Source organism: Bos grunniens, chromosome 20, assembly GCF_055505025.1.
Source record: "Bos grunniens cultivar Pamir isolate PY7600 chromosome 20, Bosgru_T2T1.0, whole genome shotgun sequence".
Lineage (NCBI taxonomy): Eukaryota > Metazoa > Chordata > Mammalia > Artiodactyla > Bovidae > Bos > Bos grunniens.
The window spans coordinates 72212926-72232511 of NC_141184.1; the positions used below are offsets into that span (position 1 = coordinate 72212926).

The 19586-nt window shown below is 54.9% G+C and overlaps 5 pseudogenes; all 5 read right to left on the reverse strand.

Annotated features, from left to right (window-relative positions):
• Nucleotides 1–2293: 2293 nt before the first annotated feature.
• Nucleotides 2294–2412, reverse strand: LOC147350688 (5S ribosomal RNA; annotated as a pseudogene).
• Nucleotides 2413–5832: 3420 nt separating this feature from the next.
• On the reverse strand, nt 5833–5952 carry LOC147350689 (5S ribosomal RNA; annotated as a pseudogene).
• A 3426-nt stretch (nt 5953–9378) lies between these two features.
• LOC147350690 (5S ribosomal RNA) lies at nt 9379–9498 on the reverse strand (annotated as a pseudogene).
• A 3422-nt stretch (nt 9499–12920) lies between these two features.
• LOC147350691 (5S ribosomal RNA) lies at nt 12921–13040 on the reverse strand (annotated as a pseudogene).
• A 3414-nt stretch (nt 13041–16454) lies between these two features.
• Nucleotides 16455–16574, reverse strand: LOC147350692 (5S ribosomal RNA; annotated as a pseudogene).
• Nucleotides 16575–19586: the final 3012 nt, after the last annotated feature.

The following is a 19586-nucleotide window of genomic DNA, read 5'->3' on the forward strand; positions in this document are numbered from 1 at the left end:
TAATTCCCTAGGCAAAATACAAAGAATAGAGCTCGTGTTCTACTAAATGGAAAGATGATTTCAAAAACAGAAGCTGTCCTTTGTTGGTATCTTTGAATCTTTATGTAGTTTTCGTTGATTTTTACTGTTAAGGCTAACTGAACAAGGCAAGAGAGAAACCCCAGAATTGAAAAGCAATTGACGGTTTTGAAAGAAACATGTGCAGGTGAAGCTCTCTTCCTTTTTGAGAGATGGTTAAATGCAAAATCTTGATTCAACACATATGACTTTTGTGCACTTTCTTTCAAATCTCCATGACAAAACCCTAAGGCGTCCAGGAAGAAAGGAGTAGAGGGGCAGACAAAAAGAGCAACCTTTCCCCGTGGTGCCATGGCAACCAGCTGCTTAGTTCCTTCATCTCAAGGACTATCATCTGGGCTTCTCTGGTTTGTCTGATTCTTGTTTCGGGGACCGTTTCTCGTCACAAGGCTGTCAACAGTGGGGGTGGGGGTGTGTGTGTGGGGGGGGGAGCCCTTCTTTCCATTCCACATGAGACCCAGTGGACAATCCAGGCCCTGCCCACTGCATTGAGTGTGCAGCAACAATATCAACGGTAATGCCGGTGAACAACGCGTATTCCTGGAATCCACTCCGTTGGCTACTGACTGTGTGTGGTGGTGGTCTGGAACCTAGACCTGGAAGCTTTCTGGATGATTGCAAATGACACCAAAGTCTGAGGACGATGGAAGATCTTCACATTTCTGCAAGAGCCACACACCTCCAGAAGGAACCACAAGACTTGCCTGAAATGGTCAAGGTATAAGTCTTGGACTCAACGTTGGAAGGTCTCCACCTTTGCTATGGAAGTCAAACGATCGTTCTTTGAAATGAAAATGGAGCATACTGAACGTTCACATGCTTCTAGAGCATTTGAAAAGCCCTAACTTGTAGAAATCTGCTGTACGAGTTCCTTGAAAGCAAGAACCTCTATGTATGGATATGTCTTCATGCCTTAGATTGTGCCTCGAATATAGTGTACACATCAACCCAGGAAAGGAAAGAATTGACTCGCCAAATATACAAAGAGATCAAAAGTGCCGAGCCAAGTGACCCCTTGAGGCTTCCAAGAGCTTTTCTGTCTTTCACACACTAAGTAAATACTGAGCACCTACGATGAGCTAGGAGGCATGTAATAAGTTTCAGGGAATAGAAGGCGGAGAGAAGAAGACACAGAGTTCCTGCTTTCACTGAGACGACTCTAATGATACATCACAGGCAGATCCTTTGAGAACCTATAGAGGGGCCTCTTCCCTCACCACAAAACCTGGGTGTCAGGGAAGGCTTTCCAGAGGCACCATTTCGTTGAGGTCCATAGGTTGAACCTAGGTAAACCAGGGTTGAGTTGCAGGAAGAATTTCAGGCCGGGAAAATAGCATCTTGGAAGGCTATGTGACCAGGGAAACTTAGGACATTCAAGAAACGAAAAATGCCCTATGGGATGGAAGCCAAAGAGTGCAGAGGGCATTCCAGGCAAAAGACATCAGAGAAGAACGTGAGGAGCAAGCCTGAAGGGAAGTGGTCGTATCTTCAATATGCTGGGAAAATACGAGAGCCGTTGGAGCAGGGAGGTGACAGCATTGCATCTGCATTTCCAAAAGGTCATCTTGCTCCACATCACTAATGATTGGAGAGGCTCAACTCCAAACTCCAAGGAGGGACCACTTCACATGAGTCCGATTGGGCCTCACTGCAATGTCTGTCAATAACCAGTGCTGGAGAAGATGTGGAGCAAAGGGAACTCTCCTCCACGGGGAGTAGGAATGGGCGTGGGTAGAGCCGGTATGGAAAAGAATATGGAGGTTCCCGAAGGAACTAAAAGTGGAAGTAGCGTATGGTTCAGCAGTCCGACTCCCAGGCATGGACACACCCACGGTATAAGTGAACAAGATAGATGCCCCGTTTGGGCACATCTATCTGTGCGTGCGTGCGCACATGCGCATGCGCGATGGCCTGCGAGGCAGGGGGTGGGGCGGGGGCTGGGGCTCTGGCGGGAGTCCGTGCAAGCCCCGGGATTGCCTGAGGCAAGCCAAAGGAGCCCCAGATGGAGACGGGACTGCCGGTCGTCGGGTGTCCTGGAAGCCGAATGCGAATGCGGAGGGGCTCGCGGGCCGCGCGGAGGCAACCCAGGTCTGCAGCGGGAGTCGGGGCCCCGGCCAGCCGCTCCCCGCGGCCCGGGAGGGGCTGGGGCTGCGGGGGGGGATCCAAGAATCGGGACGCGCGGCGGGGGCTAAAGGACCTCTTCTGGTAGGCAAAAAGCCTCGAGCACCCGGGATTCCAGGTGGTCTCCCATCCAAGATCCTAACCAGGCCCGACCCTGCTTAGCTTCCGAGATCAGACGAGATCGGGCGCCTTCAGGCTGATAGGGCCGGAGCCGGAGGTGGTTGGCGCCGTTCGCTCTAAGAGCCTTGCGCTTCGCCTCCCTTTCGCTCTGCCCTGCAGGTCGGGCCAACGGGCCGCACCTCTCGTCGGGGGGCGTGCTGTACTTGAGCCGCAAGACCCGCGACCGGACTCCAGCCTGCTGACGCCAGCCCGCCCCCCGAACACCGCCAACACCAGAGCAGCAAGCGCCTGGCCGGGCCCGGGGGCCCGAGGGGCTTCCAGGACCCCCCATTGACCGGGAGGGCGTGCGTGCATGCGTGCGCGCGGGGCCTGGGGGCTGGGCTGAGGGGTGCGGAGGTCTCGGCGCCCTCCCACCCCCGGCCACTCCAGACCTGGCCGCGCTGGCTGAGCGGGGCCTCCCCCGGATCCCATTCACTGCTCAGGCCCGCGCGGCCCCGGAGGTGTCGGTCTTCGGCGCCCGCCGCCTCCCAACCCCCGCGGCCCAGGGGCCTCTGAACCTCCTGCGGGCCTAGGCGCAGCGAAACTTGAGAGCCCAACTTGCCCGGCACCTGTCCGGTGCCCAAACCCACCAGAAGCCAGGAAGGCGCGGTCGAGCGGAGCGCCTCAGCCCCTCCCCTTCGCACTACCGAGGCCCCCCCTTTGCCCCCACGCCAAGCCTTCGACCTTCCTGAGAGAGCAGACGAGCCACAGGCAGGCACACAGACAGACACACAGACACTCGCACGCACCCACGCCAAGGGAGACAGCTGGCCTGCGCAAGCTCCTCAGCCAGAGCCAGAGCGCCTGGGAGAGGCGGGGGCCAGACGAACGGGCCGGCGGCTGGCTGTCAGGAGATACAGAGGCAGAAATACATGAAGATTCCGAGACAGATTCCAAGACGGCAAGAGGAGATACAGACACACACACACACACACACACACACACACACACACACTCTTGAGTGTGGTCTTTGGAAATACTTGTGTTCGTAGTTGCTGGGTTGAGCCCAACTTTAATACAACCCATGGACTGCGGCCCATCAGGCTCCTCTGTCCGTGGCATTTCCCAGGCGAGGATACTGGGAGTGGGTTGCCATTTCCTTCTCCGGCGGGATCTTCCCGACCCAGGGATCAAACCCCAGTCTCCTGCGCGCGGATGCCTTGCCATCTGAACCAGGACATTGCTAATTCCCTAGGCAAAATACAAAGAATAGAGCTCGTGTTCTACTAAATGGAAAGATGATTTCAAAAACAGAAGCTGTCCTTTGTTGGTATCTTTGAATCTTTATGTAGTTTTCGTTGATTTTTACTGTTAAGGCTAACTGAACAAGGCAAGAGAGAAACCCCAGAATTGAAAAGCAATTGACGGTTTTGAAAGAAACATGTGCAGGTGAAGCTCTCTTCCTTTTTGAGAGATGGTTAAATGCAAAATCTTGATTCAACACATATGACTTTTGTGCACTTTCTTTCAAATCTCCATGACAAAACCCTAAGGCGTCCAGGAAGAAAGGAGTAGAGGGGCAGACAAAAAGATCAACCTTTCCCCTTGGTGCCATCGCAACCAGCTGCTTAGTTCCTTCATCTCAAGGACTATCATCTGGGCTTCTCTGGTTTGTCTGATTCTTGTTTCGGGGACCGTTTCTCGTCACAAGGCTGTCAACAGTGGGGGTGGGGGTGTGTGTGGGGGGGGGAGCCCTTCTTTCCATTCCACATGAGACCCAGTGGACAATCCAGGCCCTGCCCACTGCATTGAGTGTGCAGCAACAATATCAACGGTAATGCCGGTGAACAACGCGTATTCCTGGAATCCACTCCGTTGGCTACTGACTGTGTGTGGTGGTGGTCTGGAACCTAGACCTGGAAGCTTTCTGGATGATTGCAAATGACACCAAAGTCTGAGGACGATGGAAGATCTTCACATTTCTGCAAGAGCCACACACCTCCAGAAGGACCACAAGACTTGCCTGAAACGGTCAAGGTATAAGTCTTGGACTCAACGTTGGAAGGTCTCCACCTTTGCTATGGAAGTCAAACGATCTTTCTTTGAAATGAAAATGGAGCATACTGAACGTTCACATGCTTCTAGAGCATTTGAAAAGCCCTAACTTGTAGAAATCTGCTGTACGAGTTCCTTGAAAGCAAGAACCTCTATGTATGGATATGTCTTCATGCCTTAGATTGTGCCTCGAATATAGTGTACACATCAACCCAGGAAAGGAAAGAATTGACTCGCCAAATATACAAAGAGATCAAAAGTGCCGAGCCAAGTGACCCCTTGAGGCTTCCAAGAGCTTTTCTGTCTTTCACACACTAAGTAAATACTGAGCACCTACGATGAGCTAGGAGGCATGTAATAAGTTTCAGGGAATAGAAGGTGGAGAGAAGAAGACACAGAGTTCCTGCTTTCACTGAGACGACTCTAATGATACATCACAGGCAGATCCTTTGAGAACCTATAGAGGGGCCTCTTCCCTCACCACAAAACCTGGGTGTCAGGGAAGGCTTTCCAGAGGCACCATTTCGTTGAGGTCCATAGGTTGAACCTAGGTAAACCAGGGTTGAGTTGCAGGAAGAATTTCAGGCAGGTAAAATAGCATCTTGGAAGGCTATGTGACCAGGGAAACTTAGGACATTCAAGAAACGAAAAATGCCCTATGGGATGGAAGCCAAAGAGTGCAGAGGGCATTCCAGGCAAAAGACATCAGAGAAGAACGTGAGGAGCAAGCCTGAAGGGAAGTGGTCCTATCTTCAATATGCTGGGAAAATATGAGAGCCGTTGGAGCAGGGAGGTGACAGCATTGCATCTGCATTTCCAAAAGGTCATCTTGCTCCACATCACTAATGATTGGAGAGGCTCAACTCCAAACTCCAAGGAGGGACCACTTCACATGAGTCCGATTGGGCCTCACTGCAATGTCTGTCAATAACCAGTGCTGGAGAAGATGTGGAGCAAAGGGAACTCTCCTCCACGGGGAGTAGGAATGGGCGTGGGTAGAGCCGGTATGGAAAAGAATATGGAGGTTCCCGAAGGAACTAAAAGTGGAAGTAGCGTATGGTTCAGCAGTCCGACTCCCAGGCATGGACACACCCACGGTATAAGTGAACAAGATAGATGCCCCGTTTGGGCACATCTATCTGTGCGTGCGTGCGCACATGCGCATGCGCGATGGCCTGCGAGGCAGGGGGTGGGGCGGGGGCTGGGGCTCTGGCGGGAGTCCGTGCAAGCCCCGGGATTGCCTGAGGCAAGCCAAAGGAGCCCCAGATGGAGACGGGACTGCCGGTCGTCGGGTGTCCTGGAAGCCGAATGCGAATGCGGAGGGGCTCGCGGGCCGCGCGGAGGCAACCCAGGTCTGCAGCGGGAGTCGGGGCCCCGGCCAGCCGCTCCCCGCGGCCCGGGAGGGGCTGGGGCTGCGGGGGGGGATCCAAGAATCGGGATGCGCGGCGGGGGCTAAAGGACCTCTTCTGGTAGGCAAAAAGCCTCGAGCACCCGGGATTCCCAGGTGGTCTCCCATCCAAGATCCTAACCGGGCCCGACCCTGCTTAGCTTCCGAGATCAGACGAGATCGGGCGCCTTCAGGCTGATACGGCCTGAGACAGTGGCGCTTGGCTCGGGGCGCCCTAAGAGCCTTGCGCTTCGCCTCCCTTTCGCTCTGCCCTGCAGGTCGGGCCAACGGGCCGCACCTCTCGTCGCGGGGCGTGCTGTACTTGAGCCGCACGACCCGCGACCGGACTCCAGCCTGCTGACGCCGGCCCGCCCCCCGGAACACCGCCAACACCAGAGCAGCAAGCGCCTGGCCGGGCCCGGGGGCCCGAGGGGCTTCCAGGACCCCCCATTGACCGGGAGGGCGTGCGTGCATGCGTGCGCGCGGGGCCTGGGGGCTGGGCTGAGGGGTGCGGAGGTCTCGGCGCCCTCCCACCCGCGGCAACTCCAGACCCGGCCGCGCTGGCTGAGCGGGGCCTCCCCCGGATCCCATTCGCTGCTCAGGCCCGCGCGGCCCCAGATGTGTCGGTCTTCGGCGCCCGCCGCCTCCCAACCCCAGCGGCCCAGGGGCCTCTGAACCTCCTGCGGGCCTAGGCGCAGCGAAACTTGAGCGCCCAACTTGCCCGGCACCTGTCCGGTGCCCAAACCCAGCAGAAGCCAGGGAGGCGCGGTCGAGCGGAGCGCCTCAGCCCCTCCCCTTCGCACTACCGAGGCCCCCCCTTTGCCCCCACGCCAAGCCTTCGACCTTCCTGAGAGAGCAGACGAGCCACAGGCAGGCACACAGACAGACACACAGACACTCGCACGCACCCACGCCAAGGGAGACAGCTGGCCTGCGCAAGCTCCTCAGCCAGAGCCAGAGCGCCTGGGAGAGGCGGGGGCAAGACGAACGGGCCGGCGGCTGGCTGTCAGGAGATACAGAGGCAGAAATACATGAAGATTCCGAGACAGACTCCAAGACGGCAAGAGGAGATACAGACACACACACACACACACACACACACACACACACACACACACTTGAGTGTGGTCTTTGGAAATACTTGTGTTCGTAGTTGCTGGGTTGAGCCCAACTTTAATACAACCCATGGACTGCGGCCCATCAGGCTCCTCTGTCCGTGGCATTTCCCAGGCGAGGATACTGGGAGTGGGTTGCCATTTCCTTCTCCGGCGGGATCTTCCCGACCCAGGGATCAAACCCCAGTCTCCTGCGCGCGGATGCCTTGCCATCTGAACCAGGACATTGCTAATTCCCTAGGCAAAATACAAAGAATAGAGCTCGTGTTCTACTAAATGGAAAGATGATTTCAAAAACAGAAGCTGTCCTTTGTTGGTATCTTTGAATCTTTATGTAGTTTTCGTTGATTTTTACTGTTAAGGCTAACTGAACAAGGCAAGAGAGAAACCCCAGAATTGAAAAGCAATGGACGTTTTTGAAAGAAACATGTGCAGGTGAAGCTCTCTTCCTTTTTGAGAGATGGTTAAATGCAAAATCTTGATTCAACACATATGACTTTTGTGCACTTTCTTTCAAATCTCCATGACGAAGCCCTAAGGTGTCCAGGAAGAAAGGAGTAGAGGGGCAGACAAAAAGAGCAACCTTTCCCCTTGGTGCCATCTCAACCAGCTGCTTAGTTCCTTCATCTCAAGGACTATCATCTGGGCTTCTCTGGTTTGTCTGATTCTTGTTTCGGGGACCGTTTCTAGTCACAAGGCTGTCAACAGTGGGGGTGGGGGTGTGTGTGTGGGGGGGGAAGCCCTTCTTTCCATTCCACATGAGACCCAGTGGACAATCCAGGCCCTGCCCACTGCATTGAGTGTGCAGCAACAATATCAACGGTAATGCGGGTGAACAACACGTATTCCTGGAATCCACTCCGTTGGCTACTGACTGTGTGTGGTGGTGGTCTGGAACCTAGACCTGGAAGCTTTCTGGATGATTGCAAATGACACCAAAGTCTGAGGACGATGGAAGATCTTCACATTTCTGCAAGAGCCACACACGTCCAGAAGGAACCACAAGACTTGCCTGAAATGGTCAAGGTATAAGTAATGGACTCAACGTTGGAAGGTCTCCACCTTTGCTATGGAAGTCAAACGATCGTTCTTTGAAATGAAAATGGAGCATAATGAACGTTCTCATGCTTCTAGAGCCTTTGAAAAGCCCTAACTTGTAGAAATCTGCTGTACGAGTTCCTTGAAAGCAAGAACCTCTATGTATGGATATGTCTTCATGCCTTAGATTGTGCCTCGAATATAGTGTACACATCAACCCAGGAAAGGAAAGAATTGAATCGCCAAACATACAAAGAGATCAAAAGTGCCGAGCCAAGTGACCCCTTGAGGCTTCCAAGAGCTTTTCTGTCTTTCACACACTAAGTAAATACTGAGCACCTACGATGAGCTAGGAGGCATATAATAAGTTTCAGGGAATAGAAGGCGGAGAGAAGAAGACACAGAGTTCCTGCTTTCACTGAGACGACTCTAATGATACATCACAGGCAGATCCTTTGAGAACCTACAGAGGGGCCTCTTCCCTCACCACAAAACCTGGGTGTCAGGGAAGGCTTTCCAGAGGCACCATTTCGTTGAGGTCCATAGGTTGAACCTAGGTAAACCAGGGTTGAGATGCAGGAAGAATTTCAGGCCGGGAAAATAGCATCTTGGAAGGCTATGTGACCAGGGAAACTTAGGACATTCAAGAAACGAAAAATGCCCTATGGGATGGAAGCCAAAGAGTGCAGAGGGCATTCCAGGCAAAAGACATCAGAGAAGAACGTGAGGAGCAAGCCTGAAGGGAAGTGGTCGTATCTTCAATATGCTGGGAAAATACGAGAGCCGTTGGAGCAGGGAGGTGACAGCATTGCATCTGCATTTCCAAAAGGTCATCTTGCTCCACATCACTAATGATTGGAGAGGCTCAACTCCAAACTCCAAGGAGGGACCACTTCACATGAGTCCGATTGGGCCTCACTGCAATGTCTGTCAATAACCAGTGCTGGAGAAGATGTGGAGCAAAGGGAACTCTCCTCCACGGGGAGTAGGAATGGGCGTGGGTAGAGCCGGTATGGAAAAGAATATGGAGGTTCCCGAAGGAACTAAAAGTGGAAGTAGCGTATGGTTCAGCAGTCCGACTCCCAGGCATGGACACACCCACGGTATAAGTGAACAAGATAGATGCCCCGTTTGGGCACATCTATCTGTGCGTGCGTGCGCACATGCGCATGCGCGATGGCCTGCGAGGCAGGGGGTGGGGCGGGGGCTGGGGCTCTGGCGGGAGTCCGTGCAAGCCCCGGGATTGCCTGAGGCAAGCCAAAGGAGCCCCAGATGGAGACGGGACTGCCGGTCGTCGGGTGTCCTGGAAGCCGAATGCGAATGCGGAGGGGCTCGCGGGCCGCGCGGAGGCAACCCAGGTCTGCAGCGGGAGTCGGGGCCCCGGCCAGCCGCTCCCCGCGGCCCGGGAGGGGCTGGGGCTGCGGGGGGGGATCCAAGAATCGGGATGCGCGGCGGGGGCTAAAGGACCTCTTCTGGTAGGCAAAAAGCCTCGAGCACCCGGGATTCCCAGGTGGTCTCCCATCCAAGATCCTAACCGGGCCCGACCCTGCTTAGCTTCCGAGATCAGACGAGATCGGGCGCCTTCAGGCTGATACGGCCTGAGACAGTGGCGCTTGGCTCGGGGCGCCCTAAGAGCCTTGCGCTTCGCCTCCCTTTCGCTCTGCCCTGCAGGTCGGGCCAACGGGCCGCACCTCTCGTCGCGGGGCGTGCTGTACTTGAGCCGCACGACCCGCGACCGGACTCCAGCCTGCTGACGCCGGCCCGCCCCCCGGAACACCGCCAACACCAGAGCAGCAAGCGCCTGGCCGGGCCCGGGGGCCCGAGGGGCTTCCAGGACCCCCCATTGACCGGGAGGGCGTGCGTGCATGCGTGCGCGCGGGGCCTGGGGGCTGGGCTGAGGGGTGCGGAGGTCTCGGCGCCCTCCCACCCGCGGCAACTCCAGACCCGGCCGCGCTGGCTGAGCGGGGCCTCCCCCGGATCCCATTCGCTGCTCAGGCCCGCGCGGCCCCAGATGTGTCGGTCTTCGGCGCCCGCCGCCTCCCAACCCCAGCGGCCCAGGGGCCTCTGAACCTCCTGCGGGCCTAGGCGCAGCGAAACTTGAGCGCCCAACTTGCCCGGCACCTGTCCGGTGCCCAAACCCAGCAGAAGCCAGGGAGGCGCGGTCGAGCGGAGCGCCTCAGCCCCTCCCCTTCGCACTACCGAGGCCCCCCCTTTGCCCCCACGCCAAGCCTTCGACCTTCCTGAGAGAGCAGACGAGCCACAGGCAGGCACACAGACAGACACACAGACACTCGCACGCACCCACGCCAAGGGAGACAGCTGGCCTGCGCAAGCTCCTCAGCCAGAGCCAGAGCGCCTGGGAGAGGCGGGGGCAAGACGAACGGGCCGGCGGCTGGCTGTCAGGAGATACAGAGGCAGAAATACATGAAGATTCCGAGACAGACTCCAAGACGGCAAGAGGAGATACAGACACACACACACACACACACACACACACACACACACACTTGAGTGTGGTCTTTGGAAATACTTGTGTTCGTAGTTGCTGGGTTGAGCCCAACTTTAATACAACCCATGGACTGCGGCCCATCAGGCTCCTCTGTCCGTGGCATTTCCCAGGCGAGGATACTGGGAGTGGGTTGCCATTTCCTTCTCCGGCGGGATCTTCCCGACCCAGGGATCAAACCCCAGTCTCCTGCGCGCGGATGCCTTGCCATCTGAACCAGGACATTGCTAATTCCCTAGGCAAAATACAAAGAATAGAGCTCGTGTTCTACTAAATGGAAAGATGATTTCAAAAACAGAAGCTGTCCTTTGTTGGTATCTTTGAATCTTTATGTAGTTTTCGTTGATTTTTACTGTTAAGGCTAACTGAACAAGGCAAGAGAGAAACCCCAGAATTGAAAAGCAATGGACGTTTTTGAAAGAAACATGTGCAGGTGAAGCTCTCTTCCTTTTTGAGAGATGGTTAAATGCAAAATCTTGATTCAACACATATGACTTTTGTGCACTTTCTTTCAAATCTCCATGACGAAGCCCTAAGGTGTCCAGGAAGAAAGGAGTAGAGGGGCAGACAAAAAGAGCAACCTTTCCCCTTGGTGCCATCTCAACCAGCTGCTTAGTTCCTTCATCTCAAGGACTATCATCTGGGCTTCTCTGGTTTGTCTGATTCTTGTTTCGGGGACCGTTTCTAGTCACAAGGCTGTCAACAGTGGGGGTGGGGGTGTGTGTGTGGGGGGGGAAGCCCTTCTTTCCATTCCACATGAGACCCAGTGGACAATCCAGGCCCTGCCCACTGCATTGAGTGTGCAGCAACAATATCAACGGTAATGCGGGTGAACAACACGTATTCCTGGAATCCACTCCGTTGGCTACTGACTGTGTGTGGTGGTGGTCTGGAACCTAGACCTGGAAGCTTTCTGGATGATTGCAAATGACACCAAAGTCTGAGGACGATGGAAGATCTTCACATTTCTGCAAGAGCCACACACCTCCAGAAGGAACCACAAGACTTGCCTGAAATGGTCAAGGTATAAGTAATGGACTCAACGTTGGAAGGTCTCCACCTTTGCTATGGAAGTCAAACGATCGTTCTTTGAAATGAAAATGGAGCATAATGAACGTTCTCATGCTTCTAGAGCCTTTGAAAAGCCCTAACTTGTAGAAATCTGCTGTACGAGTTCCTTGAAAGCAAGAACCTCTATGTATGGATATGTCTTCATGCCTTAGATTGTGCCTCGAATATAGTGTACACATCAACCCAGGAAAGGAAAGAATTGAATCGCCAAACATACAAAGAGATCAAAAGTGCCGAGCCAAGTGACCCCTTGAGGCTTCCAAGAGCTTTTCTGTCTTTCACACACTAAGTAAATACTGAGCACCTACGATGAGCTAGGAGGCATATAATAAGTTTCAGGGAATAGAAGGCGGAGAGAAGAAGACACAGAGTTCCTGCTTTCACTGAGACGACTCTAATGATACATCACAGGCAGATCCTTTGAGAACCTATAGAGGGGCCTCTTCCCTCACCACAAAACCTGGGTGTCAGGGAAGGCTTTCCAGAGGCACCATTTCGTTGAGGTCCATAGGTTGAACCTAGGTAAACCAGGGTTGAGATGCAGGAAGAATTTCAGGCCGGGAAAATAGCATCTTGGAAGGCTATGTGACCAGGGAAACTTAGGACATTCAAGAAACGAAAAATGCCCTATGGGATGGAAGCCAAAGAGTGCAGAGGGCATTCCAGGCAAAAGACATCAGAGAAGAACGTGAGGAGCAAGCCTGAAGGGAAGTGGTCGTATCTTCAATATGCTGGGAAAATACGAGAGCCGTTGGAGCAGGGAGGTGACAGCATTGCATCTGCATTTCCAAAAGGTCATCTTGCTCCACATCACTAATGATTGGAGAGGCTCAACTCCAAACTCCAAGGAGGGACCACTTCACATGAGTCCGATTGGGCCTCACTGCAATGTCTGTCAATAACCAGTGCTGGAGAAGATGTGGAGCAAAGGGAACTCTCCTCCACGGGGAGTAGGAATGGGCGTGGGTAGAGCCGGTATGGAAAAGAATATGGAGGTTCCCGAAGGAACTAAAAGTGGAAGTAGCGTATGGTTCAGCAGTCCGACTCCCAGGCATGGACACACCCACGGTATAAGTGAACAAGATAGATGCCCCGTTTGGGCACATCTATCTGTGCGTGCGTGCGCACATGCGCATGCGCGATGGCCTGCGAGGCAGGGGGTGGGGCGGGGGCTGGGGCTCTGGCGGGAGTCCGTGCAAGCCCCGGGATTGCCTGAGGCAAGCCAAAGGAGCCCCAGATGGAGACGGGACTGCCGGTCGTCGGGTGTCCTGGAAGCCGAATGCGAATGCGGAGGGGCTCGCGGGCCGCGCGGAGGCAACCCAGGTCTGCAGCGGGAGTCGGGGCCCCGGCCAGCCGCTCCCCGCGGCCCGGGAGGGGCTGGGGCTGCGGGGGGGGATCCAAGAATCGGGATGCGCGGCGGGGGCTAAAGGACCTCTTCTGGTAGGCAAAAAGCCTCGAGCACCCGGGATTCCCAGGTGGTCTCCCATCCAAGATCCTAACCAGGCCCGACCCTGCTTAGCTTCCGAGATCAGACGAGATCGGGCGCCTTCAGGCTGATACGGCCTGAGACAGTGGCGCTTGGCTCGGGGCGCCCTAAGAGCCTTGCGCTTCGCCTCCCTTTCGCTCTGCCCTGCAGGTCGGGCCAACGGGCCGCACCTCTCGTCGCGGGGCGTGCTGTACTTGAGCCGCACGACCCGCGACCGGACTCCAGCCTGCTGACGCCGGCCCGCCCCCCGGAACACCGCCAACACCAGAGCAGCAAGCGCCTGGCCGGGCCCGGGGGCCCGAGGGGCTTCCAGGACCCCCCATTGACCGGGAGGGCGTGCGTGCATGCGTGCGCGCGGGGCCTGGGGGCTGGGCTGAGGGGTGCGGAGGTCTCGGCGCCCTCCCACCCGCGGCAACTCCAGACCCGGCCGCGCTGGCTGAGCGGGGCCTCCCCCGGATCCCATTCGCTGCTCAGGCCCGCGCGGCCCCAGATGTGTCGGTCTTCGGCGCCCGCCGCCTCCCAACCCCAGCGGCCCAGGGGCCTCTGAACCTCCTGCGGGCCTAGGCGCAGCGAAACTTGAGCGCCCAACTTGCCCGGCACCTGTCCGGTGCCCAAACCCAGCAGAAGCCAGGGAGGCGCGGTCGAGCGGAGCGCCTCAGCCCCTCCCCTTCGCACTACCGAGGCCCCCCCTTTGCCCCCACGCCAAGCCTTCGACCTTCCTGAGAGAGCAGACGAGCCACAGGCAGGCACACAGACAGACACACAGACACTCGCACGCACCCACGCCAAGGGAGACAGCTGGCCTGCGCAAGCTCCTCAGCCAGAGCCAGAGCGCCTGGGAGAGGCGGGGGCAAGACGAACGGGCCGGCGGCTGGCTGTCAGGAGATACAGAGGCAGAAATACATGAAGATTCCGAGACAGACTCCAAGACGGCAAGAGGAGATACAGACACACACACACACACACACACACACACACTTGAGTGTGGTCTTTGGAAATACTTGTGTTCGTAGTTGCTGGGTTGAGCCCAACTTTAATACAACCCATGGACTGCGGCCCATCAGGCTCCTCTGTCCGTGGCATTTCCCAGGCGAGGATACTGGGAGTGGGTTGCCATTTCCTTCTCCGGCGGGATCTTCCCGACCCAGGGATCAAACCCCAGTCTCCTGCGCGCGGATGCCTTGCCATCTGAACCAGGACATTGCTAATTCCCTAGGCAAAATACAAAGAATAGAGCTCGTGTTCTACTAAATGGAAAGATGATTTCAAAAACAGAAGCTGTCCTTTGTTGGTATCTTTGAATCTTTATGTAGTTTTCGTTGATTTTTACTGTTAAGGCTAACTGAACAAGGCAAGAGAGAAACCCCAGAATTGAAAAGCAATGGACGTTTTTGAAAGAAACATGTGCAGGTGAAGCTCTCTTCCTTTTTGAGAGATGGTTAAATGCAAAATCTTGATTCAACACATATGACTTTTGTGCACTTTCTTTCAAATCTCCATGACGAAGCCCTAAGGTGTCCAGGAAGAAAGGAGTAGAGGGGCAGACAAAAAGAGCAACCTTTCCCCTTGGTGCCATCTCAACCAGCTGCTTAGTTCCTTCATCTCAAGGACTATCATCTGGGCTTCTCTGGTTTGTCTGATTCTTGTTTCGGGGACCGTTTCTAGTCACAAGGCTGTCAACAGTGGGGGTGGGGGTGTGTGTGTGGGGGGGGAAGCCCTTCTTTCCATTCCACATGAGACCCAGTGGACAATCCAGGCCCTGCCCACTGCATTGAGTGTGCAGCAACAATATCAACGGTAATGCGGGTGAACAACACGTATTCCTGGAATCCACTCCGTTGGCTACTGACTGTGTGTGGTGGTGGTCTGGAACCTAGACCTGGAAGCTTTCTGGATGATTGCAAATGACACCAAAGTCTGAGGACGATGGAAGATCTTCACATTTCTGCAAGAGCCACACACCTCCAGAAGGAACCACAAGACTTGCCTGAAATGGTCAAGGTATAAGTAATGGACTCAACGTTGGAAGGTCTCCACCTTTGCTATGGAAGTCAAACGATCGTTCTTTGAAATGAAAATGGAGCATAATGAACGTTCTCATGCTTCTAGAGCCTTTGAAAAGCCCTAACTTGTAGAAATCTGCTGTACGAGTTCCTTGAAAGCAAGAACCTCTATGTATGGATATGTCTTCATGCCTTAGATTGTGCCTCGAATATAGTGTACACATCAACCCAGGAAAGGAAAGAATTGAATCGCCAAACATACAAAGAGATCAAAAGTGCCGAGCCAAGTGACCCCTTGAGGCTTCCAAGAGCTTTTCTGTCTTTCACACACTAAGTAAATACTGAGCACCTACGATGAGCTAGGAGGCATATAATAAGTTTCAGGGAATAGAAGGCGGAGAGAAGAAGACACAGAGTTCCTGCTTTCACTGAGACGACTCTAATGATACATCACAGGCAGATCCTTTGAGAACCTACAGAGGGGCCTCTTCCCTCACCACAAAACCTGGGTGTCAGGGAAGGCTTTCCAGAGGCACCATTTCGTTGAGGTCCATAGGTTGAACCTAGGTAAACCAGGGTTGAGATGCAGGAAGAATTTCAGGCCGGGAAAATAGCATCTTGGAAGGCTATGTGACCAGGGAAACTTAGGACATTCAAGAAACGAAAAATGCCCTATGGGATGGAAGCCAAAGAGTGCAGAGGGCATTCCAGGCAAAAGACATCAGAGAAGAACGTGAGGAGCAAGCCTGAAGGGAAGTGGTCGTATCTTCAATATGCTGGGAAAATACGAGAGCCGTTGGAGCAGGGAGGTGACAGCATTGCATCTGCATTTCCAAAAGGTCATCTTGCTCCACATCACTAATGATTGGAGAGGCTCAACTCCAAACTCCAAGGAGGGACCACTTCACATGAGTCCGATTGGGCCTCACTGCAATGTCTGTCAATAACCAGTGCTGGAGAAGATGTGGAGCAAAGGGAACTCTCCTCCACGGGGAGTAGGAATGGGCGTGGGTAGAGCCGGTATGGAAAAGAATATGGAGGTTCCCGAAGGAACTAAAAGTGGAAGTAGCGTATGGTTCAGCAGTCCGACTCCCAGGCATGGACACACCCACGGTATAAGTGAACAAGATAGATGCCCCGTTTGGGCACATCTATCTGTGCGTGCGTGCGCACATGCGCATGCGCGATGGCCTGCGAGGCAGGGGGTGGGGCGGGGGCTGGGGCTCTGGCGGGAGTCCGTGCAAGCCCCGGGATTGCCTGAGGCAAGCCAAAGGAGCCCCAGATGGAGACGGGACTGCCGGTCGTCGGGTGTCCTGGAAGCCGAATGCGAATGCGGAGGGGCTCGCGGGCCGCGCGGAGGCAACCCAGGTCTGCAGCGGGAGTCGGGGCCCCGGCCAGCCGCTCCCCGCGGCCCGGGAGGGGCTGGGGCTGCGGGGGGGGATCCAAGAATCGGGATGCGCGGCGGGGGCTAAAGGACCTCTTCTGGTAGGCAAAAAGCCTCGAGCACCCGGGATTCCCAGGTGGTCTCCCATCCAAGATCCTAACCGGGCCCGACCCTGCTTAGCTTCCGAGATCAGACGAGATCGGGCGCCTTCAGGCTGATACGGCCTGAGACAGTGGCGCTTGGCTCGGGGCGCCCTAAGAGCCTTGCGCTTCGCCTCCCTTTCGCTCTGCCCTGCAGGTCGGGCCAACGGGCCGCACCTCTCGTCGCGGGGCGTGCTGTACTTGAGCCGCACGACCCGCGACCGGACTCCAGCCTGCTGACGCCGGCCCGCCCCCCGGAACACCGCCAACACCAGAGCAGCAAGCGCCTGGCCGGGCCCGGGGGCCCGAGGGGCTTCCAGGACCCCCCATTGACCGGGAGGGCGTGCGTGCATGCGTGCGCGCGGGGCCTGGGGGCTGGGCTGAGGGGTGCGGAGGTCTCGGCGCCCTCCCACCCGCGGCAACTCCAGACCCGGCCGCGCTGGCTGAGCGGGGCCTCCCCCGGATCCCATTCGCTGCTCAGGCCCGCGCGGCCCCAGATGTGTCGGTCTTCGGCGCCCGCCGCCTCCCAACCCCAGCGGCCCAGGGGCCTCTGAACCTCCTGCGGGCCTAGGCGCAGCGAAACTTGAGCGCCCAACTTGCCCGGCACCTGTCCGGTGCCCAAACCCAGCAGAAGCCAGGGAGGCGCGGTCGAGCGGAGCGCCTCAGCCCCTCCCCTTCGCACTACCGAGGCCCCCCCTTTGCCCCCACGCCAAGCCTTCGACCTTCCTGAGAGAGCAGACGAGCCACAGGCAGGCACACAGACAGACACACAGACACTCGCACGCACCCACGCCAAGGGAGACAGCTGGCCTGCGCAAGCTCCTCAGCCAGAGCCAGAGCGCCTGGGAGAGGCGGGGGCAAGACGAACGGGCCGGCGGCTGGCTGTCAGGAGATACAGAGGCAGAAATACATGAAGATTCCGAGACAGACTCCAAGACGGCAAGAGGAGATACAGACACACACACACACACACACACACACACACACTTGAGTGTGGTCTTTGGAAATACTTGTGTTCGTAGTTGCTGGGTTGAGCCCAACTTTAATACAACCCATGGACTGCGGCCCATCAGGCTCCTCTGTCCGTGGCATTTCCCAGGCGAGGATACTGGGAGTGGGTTGCCATTTCCTTCTCCGGCGGGATCTTCCCGACCCAGGGATCAAACCCCAGTCTCCTGCGCGCGGATGCCTTGCCATCTGAACCAGGACATTGCTAATTCCCTAGGCAAAATACAAAGAATAGAGCTCGTGTTCTACTAAATGGAAAGATGATTTCAAAAACAGAAGCTGTCCTTTGTTGGTATCTTTGAATCTTTATGTAGTTTTCGTTGATTTTTACTGTTAAGGCTAACTGAACAAGGCAAGAGAGAAACCCCAGAATTGAAAAGCAATGGACGTTTTTGAAAGAAACATGTGCAGGTGAAGCTCTCTTCCTTTTTGAGAGATGGTTAAATGCAAAATCTTGATTCAACACATATGACTTTTGTGCACTTTCTTTCAAATCTCCATGACGAAGCCCTAAGGTGTCCAGGAAGAAAGGAGTAGAGGGGCAGACAAAAAGAGCAACCTTTCCCCTTGGTGCCATCTCAACCAGCTGCTTAGTTCCTTCATCTCAAGGACTATCATCTGGGCTTCTCTGGTTTGTCTGATTCTTGTTTCGGGGACCGTTTCTAGTCACAAGGCTGTCAACAGTGGGGGTGGGGGTGTGTGTGTGGGGGGGGAAGCCCTTCTTTCCATTCCACATGAGACCCAGTGGACAATCCAGGCCCTGCCCACTGCATTGAGTGTGCAGCAACAATATCAACGGTAATGCGGGTGAACAACACGTATTCCTGGAATCCACTCCGTTGGCTACTGACTGTGTGTGGTGGTGGTCTGGAACCTAGACCTGGAAGCTTTCTGGATGATTGCAAATGACACCAAAGTCTGAGGACGATGGAAGATCTTCACATTTCTGCAAGAGCCACACACCTCCAGAAGGAACCACAAGACTTGCCTGAAATGGTCAAGGTATAAGTAATGGACTCAACGTTGGAAGGTCTCCACCTTTGCTATGGAAGTCAAACGATCGTTCTTTGAAATGAAAATGGAGCATAATGAACGTTCTCATGCTTCTAGAGCCTTTGAAAAGCCCTAACTTGTAGAAATCTGCTGTACGAGTTCCTTGAAAGCAAGAACCTCTATGTATGGATATGTCTTCATGCCTTAGATTGTGCCTCGAATATAGTGTACACATCAACCCAGGAAAGGAAAGAATTGAATCGCCAAACATACAAAGAGATCAAAAGTGCCGAGCCAAGTGACCCCTTGAGGCTTCCAAGAGCTTTTCTGTCTTTCACACACTAAGTAAATACTGAGCACCTACGATGAGCTAGGAGGCATATAATAAGTTTCAGGGAATAGAAGGCGGAGAGAAGAAGACACAGAGTTCCTGCTTTCACTGAGACGACTCTAATGATACATCACAGGCAGATCCTTTGAGAACCTACAGAGGGGCCTCTTCCCTCACCACAAAACCTGGGTGTCAGGGAAGGCTTTCCAGAGGCACCATTTCGTTGAGGTCCATAGGTTGAACCTAGGTAAACCAGGGTTGAGATGCAGGAAGAATTTCAGGCCGGGAAAATAGCATCTTGGAAGGCTATGTGACCAGGGAAACTTAGGACATTCAAGAAACGAAAAATGCCCTATGGGATGGAAGCCAAAGAGTGCAGAGGGCATTCCAGGCAAAAGACATCAGAGAAGAACGTGAGGAGCAAGCCTGAAGGGAAGTGGTCGTATCTTCAATATGCTGGGAAAATACGAGAGCCGTTGGAGCAGGGAGGTGACAGCATTGCATCTGCATTTCCAAAAGGTCATCTTGCTCCACATCACTAATGATTGGAGAGGCTCAACTCCAAACTCCAAGGAGGGACCACTTCACATGAGTCCGATTGGGCCTCACTGCAATGTCTGTCAATAACCAGTGCTGGAGAAGATGTGGAGCAAAGGGAACTCTCCTCCACGGGGAGTAGGAATGGGCGTGGGTAGAGCCGGTATGGAAAAGAATATGGAGGTTCCCGAAGGAACTAAAAGTGGAAGTAGCGTATGGTTCAGCAGTCCGACT